The 14,909-nt window shown below is 41.6% G+C and overlaps 1 pseudogene; it reads right to left on the reverse strand.

The window, feature by feature from the left end:
* Window positions 1-9,040: 9,040 nt before the first annotated feature.
* LOC119523163 lies at window positions 9,041-10,142 on the reverse strand (annotated as a pseudogene).
* Window positions 10,143-14,909: the final 4,767 nt, after the last annotated feature.

Consider the following 14,909-nt stretch of genomic DNA (forward strand, 5'->3'; position numbering starts at 1 on the left):
AGGCTTAGAGAGATTGGAATGTTAGAGTGAATTTATCATGGAAGACCTGCTCACACACCCCTGGAATGTCCAGAGGACTCACCTTTTACCGGGACTGTGAGGAACAAATTTGTGAGACTAGCTCCATCATCCCTGAAGAGCTCTGTAGTCACCCTTCTCTGTAAGTCAAATATTACTGTAGGAACTGCTGTCACTGAGCTTGAATCCTTAAACACAGTGGGGATAATTGGGTCCTGAGTAGGCTGCAGTTAATTGCCACAGACAAGGTGGGTGTGGCTACCATAATGGAAAACAGGCTAAAAGCAGCAATCAAAATTATATGACTTGCAGAGACTTATGGTGTTGGATAGTAGATTATGGAGTATCAAGTAGCAAAATAGATGGGCAATTGACTAAATTCTTGTTTGAACTATATAGGCAGAAGAATTCTAGGTCAAGTGAACAAAAGTCTCTCTTGAATTACAAAAACAGATAGTCATGGCCCATTAATAAATTCCCAGACTTGAGACAGTTTATAGATCTAGAACCCCTTGTATGAAGGGAAGGCCGGGAACCCTTGGGGAAGGACCCTGTTACACAGCCAAAAATTTATACTGTTAATCTTCCTCCCAGCCTTCCCTAGGGGGGCCTGCAGCCTTTTACCAGGATAACTATGCATTGAGGAAGAGGAAATTATCAGATATTTAGTGAATTATTAGACACTGATTCAGAAGTAACATTAGTTCCAGGAGACCCAAAATATCACTCTGGTCCACCAGTCAGAGTTGGGGCTTATGGAGGTCAGGTGATCAATGGAATTTTAGCTCAGTTCCATCTCACAGTGGGTCCAGTGTGTCACCAGAACCATTCTGTGGTTATTTTCCCAGTGCTGGAATGCGTAATTGGAATAGACATACACAACAACTGGCAGAATCCCCACATTGGTTTCCTGACTCATAGAATGAGGGCTATTATGGTGGGAAAGGCCAAGTGGAAGCCACTAGAACTGCCACTGCCTAGCAAAATAGTAAGCCAGAAGCAATACTGGATTCCTGGAGGGGTTGCAGAGGTAAATGCCACTCTTAAGGACTTGAAGGATGCAGGGGTGGTGATTCCCACCACATCCCCATTCAACTCTCCTATTTGGCCTGTGCAGAAAACAGATGGGTCTTGGAGGATGAGAGTGGATGTTCGTAAGCTTAACCAGGTGGTGACTCCAATTGTAGCTGCTGTTCCAGATGTGGTGTCTTTGCTTGAGCAAATCAACACATCCTCTGGCACCTGGTATGCAGCTATTGATCAGGCAAATGCTTTTTTCTCAATTGTTGTTAGTAAGGACCAACAGAAACAGTCTGCATTCAGCTGGCAAGGCCAGCAGTTTACATTCACTGTGCTACCTCAGGGTTATATCAACTCTCTAGCCCTATGTCATAATATTGTCTGCAGGGACCTTGATCATTTTTCCCTCCCACAAAACATCACACTGGTCCATTATATTGATGATATCATGTTGATTGGACCTAGTGAGCAAGAAGGAGCAACTACTCTAGATTTGTTGGTAAGGTATTTGCATGGCAGGGGATGGGAGACAAATCTAACAAAAATACAGGGACCTTCTACCTCACTAAAATCTAGGTGTCCAGTGGTGTGGGGCCTGTTGAGATATTCCTTCTAAGGTGAAGGATAAGCTGTTGCATCTGGCCCCTCCTAAGACCAAAAAAGAGGCACAATGCTTAGTTGGGCTCTTTGGATTTGGGAGACAGCATATTCTGGTCACCCATTTACTGAGTGACCAGAAAAGCTAGTTTTGTGTGAGGACCAGAACAAGATGAGGCTCTGCAACAGGTCCAGGAGGCTGTGCAAGCTGCTCTGCTGCTTGGACCATATGATCCATCTGACCCAGTGGTACACGAAGTGTCAGTGGCAAAGAGATGTTGTTTGGAGCCTTTGGCAGGCTCCTATAGGAGAATCACAATGCAGGTCCTTAGGATTTTGGAGTAAAGCTTTACCATCCTCTGCAGATAACTACTCTCCATTTGAGAAACAACTGTTGGCCTGCTACTGGGCCTTAGTAGAGACAGAAGGCTTAACCAAGGGCCACCAAGTTACCATGAGACCTGAGTTACCTATCATGAGCTGGGTGTTGTCTGACCCACCAAGCCATAAAGTTGGGTGTGCACAGCAGCACTCCATCATAAAATGGAAATGATATAATCAACATAGAGCTCAAGCAGGTCCTGAAGGTACAAGTAAGTTACATGAGGAAGTGGCCCAAATGCCCATGCCCCCCACTCCTTCCACCTTATCTTCTCTTTTCCAGCCCATAGCTATGGCATCTTGGGTAGTTCCTTATAATCAGTTGACTAAGAGAAAACTCAGGCCTGGTTTACAGATGGTTCTGCACTATATGCAGGCACCACCTGAAAGTGGACAGCTGCAGCACTGCAGCCCCTTCCTGGGATGTCCCTGAAGGACAGTGGTGAGGGGAAATCCTCCCAGTGGGCAGAACTTCAAGCAGTGTACCTGGTTGTTCACTTTGCTTGGAAGGTGAACTGGCCAGAGGTGCATTTTTTTTTACAGATTCATGGGCTATTGCTAATGGTTTAGCTGGATGATCAGGCACTTGGAAGGAACATGATTGGAAGATTGGTGACAAAGAACTGTGGGGAAGGGGTATGTGGCTAGACCTTTCTGAGTGGGCAAAAAACATAAGGATATTTGTGTCCCATGTGAATGCTCACCAGAGGGTGACTTCAGCAGAAGAAGATTTTAATAACCAAGTGGATAAAATGACCCATTTGGTTGATACCAATCAGCCTCTTTCCCCGGCAACTCCTGTCATTGCCCAATGGGCTCATGAACAAAGTGGTCATGGTGGCAAGGATGGAGGTTATGCATGGGCTCAGCAACATGGACTTCCACTCACCAAGGCTGACGTGGCCACAGCCAGTGCTGAGTGCCCAATCTGCCAGTATCAGAGATCCACACTCCGTGCCCGATATGGCACCATTCCCTGAGGTGACCAGCCTCCTACCTGGTGGTAGGTTGATTACATTGGACCACTTCCCTCATGGAAGGGGCAGCAATTTGTTCTTACTGGAATAGACACATACTCTGGATATGGGTTTGCCTTCCCTGAATGACATGCTTCTGCCAAAACTACCATCCATGGACTTACAGAATGCCTTATCCACCGTCATGGTATTCCACACAGCATTGCTTCAGAACAAGGAACCCACTTCACAGCAAATGAAGTGAGGGAATGGGCACATGCTCATGGAATTCTGTGGTCTTACCATGTTCCCCATCATCCAGAGGCAGCTGGGTTGATAGAATGGTGGAATGGCCTGTTGAAGACTCAATTATGGTACCAACTAGGTGGCAATACCTTGCAGGACTGGGGCAGTGTTCTCCAGGAGGCTGTGTATGCCCTAAATCAGCATCCACTCTATGGTGCTGTTTCTCCCATAGCCAGGATTCATGGGTCCAGGAATCAAGGGGTGGAAACAGGAGTGGCACCACTATCACTCCTAGTGATCCATGAGGTAAATTTTTGCTTCCCTTCCCTGCAAGCTTAATCTCTGCTGGTCTACAAGTCTTTGTTCCAAAAGGAGGAATGCTTCCACCAGGAAACACAATAATAATCCCATTGAACTGGAAATTAAGGCTGCCACCTGGTCACTTTGGGCTTCTTATGCCTCTGAATCAACACGCAAGGAAGGGGATTACTGTACTGGCTGGGGTGATTGATCCTGACTATCAAAAGGAAATAGCACTGCAACTACACAATGGAAGTAAAGAAGAGTTTTCCTGGAATACAGGAGATCCCCTGGGGCGTCTCTTAGTACTACCATGCCCTGTGATTCAAGTCAATTGAAAACTGCAACCCAATCCAGCCAGGACTACCAATGGCCAAGAAACTTCAGGAATGAAGGTTTGGGTCACCCCACCAGGCAAAGAACCACGGCCAGCTGAAGTGCTTGCTGAGGGTAAAGGGAACATGGAATGGGTAGTGGAAGAAGGTGGTGATAAATATGAACTACGGCCACATGACCAGTTACAGAAATGAGGGTTATGATGGCATGAATATTTCCTCCTCGTTTTGCTATGTTTGTATTTGTCTGTAAAGCAAGTATCTTTGCTTTCTTCTCTGTCTTATCCCCTTATCATATGGCATAACCTCTACTGTTCATTTTGTTGTATTTAAGCTAAAAGAAATCAATTTTAAGAGCTAATGTCACCCAAGGACTTGCACCCTATTCTGGAGAGATTTAGTGCATTTCTAGTTGTATGCTGCACAGCAGAGTATTGTTAGGTGAAATATATGTCCTGTTTTTGTTTTCTACCTAGAAATAAAGTATGGTTTCAGGTGATGTATATAACTGCCAAGTTGACAAGGTGTGGACTGTGACGGTTAGGTTCATGTGTCAACTTGGCCAGGTGATGGGACCCAGCTGTCTGGTCAAGTAAGCACTGGCCTAACCATTGCTGCAAAGATGTCTGTGGCTGGTTAATAAACCAACAGGCTGGTGTATTAGATCAATTGGCTGAGGCTGTGACTGATGACTCACCAAAGGGCGTGTCTTCCACAATGAGAGAATGCAGTTGGCTGGATTTAATACAATCAGTCATTGGAGGTGCCAGTTTGCTGACTGCCCTATGGAATCTGGACTCATGCATACCCACAATTTTGTGAGTCACTTTTATAAATCTTATATTCATAGATACCTCTCATTGATTCTGTTTCCCAAGAGAACCCTAACTAATACAGTCTCTTATAACAGTTTTTCATTCAAAGTCTATTTTGTCTGATATTAGTATATCTGTCCCAGCTCTGTTTTGGTTGTTGTTGCCATAGAATATCTTTTCTGAACCATTAACTTTCTACCTATTTGTGTTTTTTTGTTCCTAAGATGAGTCTCTTGTAGGTACATATAGTTGGATCATACCTTTTTTTTAATCAATTCTTCCAGTCTGTTTCCTTTGATTAGAGAGTTTAATCCATTAAAATTCAATGTTATTACTGTAAAGGCAGCTCTTACTACAACAATTTTGTCCTTTGGTTTTTTTTTTAATTTTTAACGTTATTTATCAAAAATTAAAACAATCAAATAATAAAAAACTGCATATTTCAAGCAAAACAAAGCAAAGCAAAGGATTAAGAAAAACAAATAACCTAAAATAACTACTTTGCTTCCAACATGCTCCTACCATACCCCAAGAAAATTAATAAACCATAACTACCCCAAGAAAATTAATAAACCATAACCAAAGGAATAAGAAAACCAAATAATCTAAAATAATTACATTATTTCCAACATGTTCCTACCATACCCCAAGATGTCCTTTGGCTTTTATGTCATACTTTTTGTGTGTGTCTCTCTTTTGACCCTTTTCATTACCCTTACTGATAATCTTCATTTCTACACTCTCCTCCAAGCCTCTCTTTCCTATATTTTCCTTTGAGCCTGCAGAAGTTCCTTTAGTTTTTCTTGTAGGGCAAGACTCTTATTGATGAAATCTCTCAGTTTCTGCTTATCTGTAAATATTTTAAACTCTCCCTCATTTTTGGAGGATAGATTTTCTGGATAAAGAATTCTTAGCTGGCAGTTTTGCTCTTTCAATGCCTTAAATATATCGTACCAGTACCTTCTGCCTCCATTGTTTCTGATGAGAAATTGACAGTCTTATCCTGGTTCCCTTGTATGTGATGAATTTCTTTGCTCTTGCTGCTTTCAGGATTCTCTCTTTATCTTTGGCATTTGCCATTCTGATTATGTGTCTCTGTATGTGTCTCAGGGTAGGTATATTCAGAATTATTCTGTTTGGAGTATGTCATGGTTCTTGGACATGTATATTTATGTTTTTCATAAGAGTTGAGAAATTTGGGACCGTAATTTCCTCAAATATTCTTTCTTCCCCTTTTCCCATTTCTTCTGCTTCTGGGTCACTCATGACATGTATATTTACGTGTTCCTTCCTCATATTTGAATCCCTGAGACCCTGCTTAATTTTTCCCTTCCTTTCTCTGTGTGTTTTTCTATCTCTAAGATTTTGATTTGCTCTGTCTTCTGGTTTGCTGATTCTTTCTTCTGCATGTTCAAATCTACTCTGGTATGCCTCTAGTGTATTTCTTTTTTTTCTTTTTTTAATTCAATTTTATTGAGATATATTCACATACTATACAGTCATCCAAAATGTACAATCAGTTGTTCACAGTACCATTATTCAGTTGTGCATTCATCACCACAATCAATTTTTGAACACTTTCATTCATTAACCCCCAAAATAAAAATAAGAATAAAAATTAAAGTAAAAAAGAACACCCAAAACATTCCATCCCCCATCATTCCCTATTATTTGTTTACTTTTTGTCCCCATTTTTCTACTCATGTGTCCATACACTGGATAAAGGGAGTGTGAGCCACAAGGTTTTCACAATCACAGTCACACCATTTAAGCTATATAGTTATGCAATCATCTTCAAAAATCAAGGATACTGAACTGCAGTTCAACAGGTTAAAGAATTTCCTTCTAGCTATTCTAGTACACTAAAAACTGAAGAGGGATATCTATATAATGCATAAGAATATCCTCCATAGTATCATCTCAACTCCATTTATAATCTTTCTGCCACTGATGGTTTATTTTGTTTCATTTCTCTTCCTTCTTTTGGTACAGAAAACCTTCTCAATCCCATGATGCTAGGTCCAGGCTCATGCTTGGGAGTCATGCCCCACATTGCCAGGGAGATTCATACCCTTGGAGGTCATGTCCCACATAGGGGGGAGAGCAGCAAATCTATCTGCCAAGTTGGCTTAGAAAGGGGGGCCACATCTGAGCAACAAAAGAGGTTATCTGGGGGTGACTCTTAGGGACAATTATAAGTAGGCTTAGCCTCTCCTTTGCAGTGACAAGCTTCATAAGGGCAAGCCCCAAAACTGAGGGCTAGGCCTTCTAAATTGCTACTCCCCAATGATTTTGAGAATATCATTAATTTCCCCAGTGGGGAAGTTTAATATTTCCACATTTTTCCTCAGTACCTCAAGGTGGCTTTGCAAATACATTTTTATTCTCTGCCTAAATTACTCTGGATGTATTGGGGCTTCACAATAACCTTTACAAACCAACCAGATTCTAGTGTATTTCTATTCTCTTCTATTGTGCCTTTCATTCCCATGATTTCTGTCATGTTTCTCTTTATACTTTCAAATTCTTCTTTATGCTCACACAGTATCTTCTTAAAATCCTTTATCTCTTTAACCATATTTTCCTTCATCTCCTTGAATTGATTTAGGAGATTGGATTTAACATTTTTGATTCATGGTTCCAAATTCTGCATCCCTCTGAAGTTTTAATTTGTCCTTTTGACTGGGTCATAGCTTCCTGTTTCTTAGTGTGGCTTGTAATTGCTTGTTGACATCTAGGTATCTGTCTTGATCAGTTTACTCTGAAAGTCAGTTCCTCCATCTTGCTTAGAGTTAATTTTTTATTGGCTTTGTGTTAAGGCTCTTCTTTCACACTTGGTTCAACTTATTCTAGACCTCTAAAATAGTTCAGGTTTAACTGATCTGATTTCTTCAGCTTTTCTTCACCTGATTCTTGCTCTGGATATGTGATATAATTTTTAAGATTGCATTATTTGTGAAAGTGTTTCACCCACAGGAGATATCTTCCTTTTCTCTATTCCTTCTCTGGAAAACTTGATCTGTTCTGGTTGTTTTTGTTTTGTCTCTATAGTTTTTTACACTCCTCTAGCTGTTTTTGCCTGGAGGGCAAATTCTGGAAGGAGAGTCACTCCAAAGAGGACTTTTCCTAGTTAGTATTTCCCAGCCAAAACACGCAGAGAGACCCATGAAGGGGGTGCAGACAGACTCCAAAGTGATCTGGGGTTTAGGGTCAGAATAGATGCCAAAAGCATTTTTTTTAAAGCTGTGCACTTTTATTGAACTGGTCTCAAGTCAATGTACAGGTAAACCCTGGCTGCCTCTGCAACACAACCAACTCTCAGAGAGCCCAAAAACCTACATATTTCTAAAGTTAGGGGACCAAAAAGAGGGCCACAATGGCTGACCATTCAAAATAAAAAATAAAAAGAACAAGTATTAAGGAAATTCCTGTAAGGATGCATCTCATGGTGTGGCAGTTTGAATGTATTGTGTCCCCCAAACGCCATTATCTTTGATGTAGTCTTGTGGGGCAGACCTTTTGGTGCTGATTAAATTTGCTTGGAATGTGCCCCACCCAGCTGTGGGTGATGACTCTGATGAGATATTCCCATGGAGGCATGGCCCCATCCATTCACAGTGGGCCTTGATCAGTGGAGCCATATAAATGAGCTGACTCAAAGAGAAGGAACTCAGTGTAGTTGAGAGTGAACTTTTGAAGAGAAGCTACAGCCAAGAGGGACACTGTGAAGAAAGCACAGGAGCTGCAGATGAGAGACAGTTTGAAGATGGCTGTTGAAAGCAGACTCTTGCTCCAGAGAAGCTAAGAGAGGACAAATACCCCAAGTGCAACTAAGAGTGACATTTTTGAGGAACTGCAGCCTAGAGAGGAATGTCCTGGGAGAAAGCCATTTTGAAACCAGAACTTTGGAGCAGACACCAGCCATGTGCCTTCCCAGCTAACAGAGGCTTTCTGGACACCACTGACCATCCTCTAGCGAAGGTACCCGATTGTTGATGCGTTACCTTGGACACTTTATGGCCTTAAGACTGTAACTGTATAACCAAATAAACCCCCTTTTACAAAAGCCAATCCATCTCTGGTGTTTTACATTCTGGCAGCATTAGCAAACTAGAACACATAGTATTTGGAATGACTATCAAGAAAAATACAGCAAGAAATAAAAAAAAAGGAACAATGTACCATGAAAGTTCTCAGCCACATTTGTGGAATTGGGGATGCTCACTCCAACCAAGTGCTGTCACCTTCACTGATCCAGTTTTTAAACCCTGAGTCAAGAGCCAAAAAACAAATAAAAAACAAAAAAAAAAATAACAAAAACATGGCAAGTTAGGTTTTGTCAAGAAAGGATGTAATGCAACTAACAGTCCATCTAGAAGCATTTGTGGTGGACCATGGAAGGGCCAAACTTGTCGTACGCCTGCTTGCTGATCCATGTCTGCAGGAAGGTGGACTTCAAGGCCAGTATGGAACCACCAGTCCACATGGAGTACTTGCTCTCAGAAGGGGCAATGATCTTCATCTTCATCATGTTGGGCACAAGCACTGTGATCTCATTCTGCATCCTGTCAGCAATGCCCAGATACATGGTGGTCCCACCAAACAGCACTGTGTTGGCATAGAGGCCCTTGCAGATGTCCATGTCACACTTCATGATGGAGTTGAAGGTAGTTTCATGGATGCCACAGGATTCCATACCCAGGAAGGAAGGCTGGAAGAGGGCCTCAGGGCAGCAGAACTGTTCATTGCTGATGGTGATGACCTGCCCATTGGGTAACTCATAGCTCTTCTCCAGGTAGGAGGATGGGGTGACGGTGGCCATCTCCTGCTCAAGGCCCAGGGCAATGTAGCAGAGCTTCTCCTTGATGTCATGCACGATATCCCTCTCAGCTGTAGTGGTGAAGCTGTAGCCATGGTCGGTGAGGATCTTCATGAGTTAATCTGTCAGACCCTGGCTGGCCAGGTCCAGATGCAGGATGGCATGGGGCAGGACATAGCCATCACAGATGGGAGTGGTGTTGGCAGAGTCCATGATGATGCCCATGGTACAGCCAAGAGGTGTACAGGGATAGCACAGCCTGGATGGCCATGTGTATGACAGGGTTGTTGAAGGTCTTGAACATGATCTGGGTCAACTTTTCATGGGTAGCCTTGGGGTTCAGGGAGGCCCCAGTTAACACAACTGAGTGCTTGTTGCAGAAGGTGTGGTGCTAGATCTTCTCCACATTGTCCTGGTTGGTGATGATGTCATGCTCAATGGGGTACTTGAGGGTCAGGATACTTTACTTGCTCTAGACCACATCATCCATGTAAGAGTCCTTCTGGCATATGCTCACCATCATGCCCTAGTGCTGAGGGTGCCCCACAATGGATGGGAAGATGGCCCAGGGTGCATCATCACCAGCAAAGCTGGCATTGCACATGCCAGAGCCATTGTCAGCTACAAGCACAGTGATGTCATCTTCCATGGTAAGCTTTGAGGTGATGGGTGTAAACTGGTGGTGGTGACACTGCTGTCACCAGAGGCCTGTGCTGGCAAGGTGAACATGGTCTCGGCAGTCCAAAAGCATTTTGACATCTTGCTGAAGCTGTGCTTTCCTGGCCTGCCCAGCAGAAGGCACCCTTCTGCCAGCTGTTGCCAGCAGCCCTGTGGAGGCACTGTCTTTAAACCTCCATGGCTTCCACCCCTTTTGGGGTGGGGTTGAAACAATGGCCGCTGCCACGTTTGTGTGGGGTAAGTTGAAACAGTAACTCAGAGGTGGGACACAGTTATCTGAATTCACTAATCAAAACCATGATCAGTGCTCGGCCATGCCCCCACCCATTCTTAAGGAAGAGGATTTTTACATCCCTTTCTGACAACAGCAGATAGTCAGGAACTGGATCCTGAGGCAGTCTCCAGTGAGTGTGGGATATGGGTGCCGGCAGCCCTCGCATGGAAACAGTTACCCACAGTTCTTTATAGTAGTTTATCAGCCTCTTCTTCCTGCTCTTTCCTGGATGCTGTACAGTGTTCTTCTGGCCTCTGGGACCCAGAAAAGTTGTTTCAGACAGTTTCTGACTGTTTACTAGTTTCTTTGAAGAAAGGAGTCCTGGAGCTCTCTACTCTGTCATCTTCCCCAGAAGTTCTCTTCACTATTCATTCTTGTTCTCTCAAAATGCTGAGATGTTCTGTAGGAAATTTTAAATACTTGAGATGTGAATGGGTTGAATCGCAGTTTACTGACATCTTAGCCCTCAAAGTCCATTTGCTGAATGTTAGTTAGGCGTGATGTAAAAGAGTGACCCAATTGAATTGTTTCTACTGTATGTGATTGAAATAAGCATTTACTATCATTGTCAGTCTCCCTTAATTGTCAGCACTTTTCTGTAAAATCACAAAGAGGCTATCAAATGTGAGAATAGTTTAAATATTGAGTGTCTTTAACTATTTCTGGGCTTGTGAACATCTCTTTGACAGTTACAGTGGGCAGATCTACAAGTTTTAGCACCTGTAATAATGACTCTACATGAATCTATAGTAGAGTGTATTTAACTGTAAGACCATTTTTATAGCGATGAATAGAGTAGTACTGCTAGTATTAGAGGCTAGCTATCTTCAAATTTAGTACCCATCAGGCAGCCTTATAGCATGAGGATGTTTATTAGCTACCTAATAGTTACATTTTTTAAAACACTTTCAGCATGTGTCATGCAAAGAATAGAGGTCCAAATTTTTCCACACATTTCATAAAACCTCTAGTAGCAATCTAGTATTCATTCCAGAGGCTAATAAAAGGCAATAGCTAATTTTAATGGGTTTAAAAACATGAACACTTGGGTCCGTTTTTCCAGACAAGGCGAAAAAAGATTAAAGAGTCTGATATAGTCTCAGATTTTCACAAAGGAAACACATTATTTCTATTTGACTCTGATTTTTTGGTTAATTGTCAATAGGACTTACTGCCAAATGATGCTGTAGTTGCCCAAGATGTTGTCAGCACACTCCAGCCTTTTTGATCATCTGCCATTCTAGGCTTCAGCTGTAGCACCCAGCAGAAATGGCCAGTGCTGTAATCTGCCAAACCAGCTCCTCTTTTTCCCCTAAATCAACATACTCCAATCCAATGTTTTACTCATTCAAGGACATCACCTTCTCTCTTCCCATTTTTCTTCATAGCAATTACCACTATATCTGTCTTTCCTACTAGAGTGTAAACTCTGTAATAGCAGAGAGACTTTTTTGTTCACCACTGAATCCCCAGCACCTACAACAGTAATATAGAGTGTTCAATAGATGCTCTATATTATGAGTGAGTACTCATATGAGTTAGTAATCATAATAACCAACAATTCTTGAAAATTTATCATGCCAGGCACTTCGAAGTGCCTTACATGTTTTACTGCATTTAATCATCATGAACATTGCTAAGAAGGAGATGCTATCATTTTTTCAATTTTATAGACAGGGAAATTTAGGCTAAAGAAAACAGGATTGCACTCAGGAAGGCTATATGTGTGATTAATGTTAATATGTGAATCTTCTATAAAGAACAGTAATGGGAATACGGGATGTTTAAGAAGTTAGCATATCCTGGATACCTATAGATATTAATAATAATAGCTAACATTTATTGAAAACTTTCTATCAGCCAGGCACTATTAGACACTTTACATGAAATAATTAATTTAAATTTTATAAAAACCCTATGTGATAGGTACTATTATTATTCCAGTTTTACAGAGACATAATTAGCTTGCCATAGGTATCACAGCTAATACATGAGAGAGCTTGAATTGAAACTCAGTTAATCTGGCTCCTGAGACAAATTCTTGAAGACGTCTATGCATGAAGAGACTATAGTTGAGTGGAGAGAAAGGAGGAGGGAGGAATAAAATGATATTTGATGCATAGTACAAATGCTAGGAATTTGCACTTTTTATCAAAATGCTAGGGAATTGCAGATATTTTATATAATCTTCAAAATGAGGAAATGTGTACTATTATCTTCAGTTTATGGATGAGAAGAAAAGGGCTTAGAGAAGTTTCTAGTCTAAGATCACACAACTGAGAATATTATAACTGCAAGGTCTATCCCATTTCCACTATCCCTACACTGCCTAAAGAACTCAAATTTTGTTTCTGCAAGGTCCATGGGAGTTATGATGTCTTGTCTTGTGGATAGAAACAGGGTTGAACTTAGAAGAGAAACTAAGAGAAACAGTAACCAAGTTAAGAAAAGCCAAGACTGAGAAGAGCTGAGCACAGGAATTGTATAGATAAATTTTGTGATCTAAGAAAAGACTAAGATTTCTTTTCCCAATGAAAGATTGGAATATTCTTTAGGGTGTGGTATAACACTGGTAGCACAATGTATTCATTAAGAGCATGGTTCGAATAGGTTCAACTTCTAATGGGACTGCTTAGCAGCTTTGTGAATTTGGGTAAGCCACTTCAACTCTAGAAGCCTCAGTTTCCGAATCTGTAAAATGGCCACTATAGTAGTGCCTTACTCAGGATTGTTGGGAGGATCACCTGGCATATAGAATGTACTCATTAAATGCTACTTGCCTTTATTACTGTTAGTAGAAAAACAAGGAATAAACAAATACTGTCTCATTGGATACACTCTCCACCCAATCCTGTACTGGTCCCTGCTTTCTACACAGTATTAGGCACCAGGGATAGGATGCATAGTTCCTAAAGACTCTTTATACATAACTGATGAAGTGCTTGAGTGTTTTGAATTTGGGTAATGGTTGAATTACATTGATCACATTTTTGAGTAATGACTGATCCTTTCAAGCTTGTGCATAAATTTCCTAGACATCTGAAATATGGTTTAAGGTACAGCTGGCCTCCAGCCTTCAGGTCCTGATCTGTTGGGATTCATACTGGACATTCCTTACCTATCTCAACATCCTGAGCGACTGCTACATAAAAGATGGTATCCCATTACAGTCCCAGTTGACACATTTGCTTCATGGGTTCATTTCAGAAATACCAATAAATTGGTCTTCTCCCAGTCACTTTGTCTCCTGTAATGAAGTTCCCAGGGTCACTTGCCAGTCTGTATTTCTGACCTCAGCTCTGTCTTGACCTTAGTGCCTCAGCCAACTCACTACAAAACAACAGGCTCTGTAAAATCCTCTGAAAACAGTGGATTTGTTCTCGGTTACTTGAATAAAGTGGGAAGTGTGTGCTAGAAATTGTATTGGGAGCTTTCAAGTGCATTATCTTCCTGAATCCTAGCAATAACCCCAGGAGGTTAGAATCTCTATCTCCATTTTGCAGAGAAGCAAATTAAGTCTAAAAGATGACAAGTTATTTAGTGACAAACCTGAAACCTGTAAAGAGGACCATTAGACTCTAAGTCCAATGTCTTTTCTACTGGGCTATTCAGCTGAGCTTTAGGAGAGCCTATATTTCAGCTTTAGCACTTTCTTTCTGCTTGAAGCTTTGGGATGTGAGACAGATTGCACATTCCTGATGTCTTAGTGAATACACATTTTTGCTGGAGAAATGATAATAATGATAATTTCAGAGGACTGCTTGTAAAGGGGCTAGAATGTACTATACCCTTCTATGCCTCTGCTGGGCACATTCTGCCCCTTCCAGTTTTTCCTTTTACTTGACAAACTCCTACCCTACTATGGTAGACAAAATAATGGCCCCACAAATATGTCCCATTTCCAGTGGAAGATTATCCTGTATTATCCAAGTAAGCTTAATGCAACAAGGGTCCTTATAAATGAAAGCGGGAGGCAGGAAAGTCAGAGTCAGAGAGAGATTTGAAGATGCTACACTGCTGATTTTCAAGATGGGGAAAAGGGCCATGAGCCAAGGAATGCAGGTGGCCTCTAGAAGCTGGAAAAGTCAAGAGAATGGATGGTCCCCTAGGGCCTCCAGGAGGAACACAGCTCTGCCACCATCTTAATTTTAGGACTTCAGATCTCCAGAACTATAAGATAGTAAATTTGTTTTGTTTTAAGCCACTAAGTTTGTGGTAATTTATTAGAGCAGCAGTAAGAATCTGATATACCTACTTTAGGACTTAGTTCAGGTAATACTTCCTCCTGGAAGGCTTTCATATTGCCCAAGGCAGACTCAGGGGTCAACATCTTGGTTTTAGGACTTCAGATCTCCAGAACTGTAAGATAATAAATTTGTTTTGTTTTAAGCCACTAAGTTTATGGTAACTTATTATAGCAGCAGTAAGAATCCAATGCACCTACTTTAGGACTTAGTTCAGGTATTACTT

The sequence above is a fragment of the Choloepus didactylus genome, chromosome X (assembly GCF_015220235.1).
Source record: "Choloepus didactylus isolate mChoDid1 chromosome X, mChoDid1.pri, whole genome shotgun sequence".
Classification (NCBI taxonomy): Eukaryota; Metazoa; Chordata; class Mammalia; order Pilosa; family Megalonychidae; genus Choloepus; species Choloepus didactylus.